General features: G+C 40.2%; 1 long non-coding RNA gene across 1 annotated transcript in view; it reads left to right on the top strand.

Moving 5' to 3' along the window:
• The first annotated feature begins 462 nt into the window (after positions 1-462).
• LOC121929265 overlaps positions 463-2,955 on the top strand; it is a 29,201-nt gene continuing 26,708 nt past the window's right edge. The window contains exon 1 of the long non-coding RNA XR_006103638.1: positions 463-551. This is a non-coding gene — a long non-coding RNA (uncharacterized LOC121929265). The remainder of the gene's footprint in view (positions 552-2,955) is intronic.

Here is a 2,955-nt window from a genome sequence, read left to right as displayed (position 1 = left end):
AGGGATTCTGTGAGTTATAGTCTGAAAAAGAAACTTTCCCAAGCTCTCATCACAATTTTTAAACACATTCTCAGTTCACAGCATTAGACCATGAAAGGGTTGGGAATTCTTTCGCCTTTAACCTTTTCCTCCTCTTCCAAAACATTTGTTTGTCTTTTCCTTTTTGGCAAATGTATCATTCTCCAGCTGTTTCTATTTACTCCAGTGGAAGTAATGCAAATCTGCTGGGTTGAATCATCTTGAGGCACAAATGGCATGTGAGCACAGCCCTCCAGGGATGGAGCAGTGCCTTATGAGAAAGAATAAAACAATGCCCTCTGGGTAATTTAGCAACAATCCTCTGTCACTGTTGGGATTTTTTCTTTAATTTTATCTCTGGTGCTCAAGACAGACTAGAGAGTCATGAAAGGTTGCATCTCAATGGGATTTATTGTTATTTGAATTGAAGACTGAATATTTTACAAATGATGAGCAAGGGCAATGGCCAAGCATTTGAGGATTGTTGTGCATTTGAATAGGAGAAACATGGAGGATATGGCTGAAATGAACAGGTAAGAATTATATATCCCATTGATTTGGTCCAGAGGACCAGTGACCCTATTACACTGCACAATTATAGCACTATGACCCCACTTTAATTGCCATAGCAACATCCTATACTATCTGGGGATTTGCAGTTTAAGGAGGAGCATTTAGCATTCTCACCCAGACAGCATTAGTGCCTCACCAAACTACAGACTCCGGGGTTCCATGAGATGCAGCCATGACAGTTAAAGTGGAATCATAGTGCTATAACTGTGGGATGTGAGAAGACCACTGGTGAGCCACAATGAAAGTGGGACAACCGTTCTCTTCTCATATTTCTGGGGTTCCCTTAGATTTCAGTTTGGTCACTATGTGAACCAGGTAGACCTCTGGTCTGATCTAATATAGGTCTTCAATTAAACGTAGGGTTCATCGCTGGGAGAAAAGGAAAACAGTGCCATTATTCTGCTTTGGTCAGACCTCACCTGGAATACTGTGTCCAGTTCTGGGTACCACAATTCAAAAAGGATGTAAACAAGCTGGAATCCAGGAAAGGTTGACTAATACAGTGAAAGGTCTGGAAATCCTTCTGTGGAGTGACTTAGGGAGCTAGGTATGTTTAGCCTAGAGAAGAGAAGGTTAAGAAGTGTCATGATATCCTTGTTTAAATCTTTGAAGGGATGTTGTATTGAGGATGGATCAAGCTTGTTTTCTGCTTCCCCAGATTCTAGGACACAGAGCAAAGGATTCAAATTACATGAAAAGAGATTCCACCTCAACATTAGGAAGAACTTCCTGGTGGAAGAGTTGTTCAACAGTGGAATATGTTGCCTCAGAGGCAGGGGCATCACTAGGAGGATTATTTTACTCTGACCATGCTGGCTGGAGCATTTGAGGACTTGTAGTTTCAGAAAGTAATTTTTTTCCAAGCTCTTACTCTTAGAGCCAAAGTACACAATTATCCAGATCTTACTATTAGTCCTAACTGGAGTAGAACCATTGAAATAATGAGATTTATTTACACATTGGTGGACCATTCAGGAGTGAATTTTATGAGGTCTACTCTAGTTGGGACTCATCAATAGGAATCAAGCCAATGATATTAAGCTTTTAAGGTCTGCCTTTAAGTTCAAGGATGTGAGATGAGGTGGGGTGGTCTTGACATAGGTGATACACAGTGCCCAATATGGGACTCTAGCATTGATGAGTTGGACATCAAAAGGCTTTAACACTTTGCTCTGGTGTAGTGATTTGAGTGCTAGACTGAACGTTGGAGATCCGGGTTCAATTCCACCATGAAACCCACTTGGTGACATTGGGCAAGTCACACGCTCTTAGGCTCAGGAGAATGTAATGGAGAGCCCCCTCTGAATAAATCCTGCTGAGAAACCCCCATGATAGGTTTGCTTAGGGGTTGCCATAAGTCAGAAACAACTTGAAGGCACATAACTACAACAATCCATTGGTACCTTCCCTTTGAATGGAGTGATTATGCCACACTGGTTGCCGCCCACAAATTATTATTATTATTATTTAGATTTTATTTATTTATTTATAGCCAGCCCAATCACAAGGAATCGGGGGGGGGTTACACATAAAACAAAGTACAAAGCAAATAACATAACAAACAATAAATAAAGAAGCAATTCACAATAGCAATAAATAGCTAAAAATACATAGCAATTCACAGCAGCAATAACTTAACAAAGCAAATTACATAGCAATAATAATACAACAAGTAAAATGGAAAATAATTCCCATTCTCACTCCCCCATCCTAGTCCTAAAACAATATAAATTATACACAATCTTAAAACATTACAATCTATGACCATAGGGGGAAAGAAAGAAAAAGCAGCTGGGCTCCTGTGCCTCCAGTCTTTCTCTGCTGGTCCCTGGTGTTTCTGGGAAAAGCAGGTGAACTTTAAATGAACTATCCAAGGTCCTGAAACCTACCCACACACCCCACAAACACACATGAATCTGGCATCTTGGATCGTTCCTTTAAATTCTGGACTAAAATCCAATAAAGACCAGACTGGTTTTGGCTACCTAGAGGGCATTCTCATCTAGTGCTCCCAAACTATGGAATGACTTGTCGGAAGAGATCCGGAACATTGACAATCTTGGCAGCTTTTAAAAAGCTGTCAAGATGGATCTCTTCCGACAAGCCTTCCTTGATTGACTTTCCTGATTATCTTATTTGGCACCTGTTAATATGGACCCCTGTGTATAACACACAGGACTCCCATTGTCTTACTGTTATTTTATCATTGGATATTATTTAGCATTGTCACTGTTAATTGGGTATTTTAAGCATTGTGTTGGAGGGGTAATAATGGGTTTTATTGGGTATTTTATTGTAGTCTGTATTGCATTTTATTCTTATTGGAAGCTGCCTCGATCCAACTGGAGAGGTGGGGTATAAATA

The sequence above is a fragment of the Sceloporus undulatus genome, chromosome 4 (assembly GCF_019175285.1).
Source record: "Sceloporus undulatus isolate JIND9_A2432 ecotype Alabama chromosome 4, SceUnd_v1.1, whole genome shotgun sequence".
Lineage (NCBI taxonomy): Eukaryota > Metazoa > Chordata > Lepidosauria > Squamata > Phrynosomatidae > Sceloporus > Sceloporus undulatus.
Note: the sequence above shows the minus strand (reverse complement) of the source record. Positions and strands in the feature narration are given on the sequence as shown.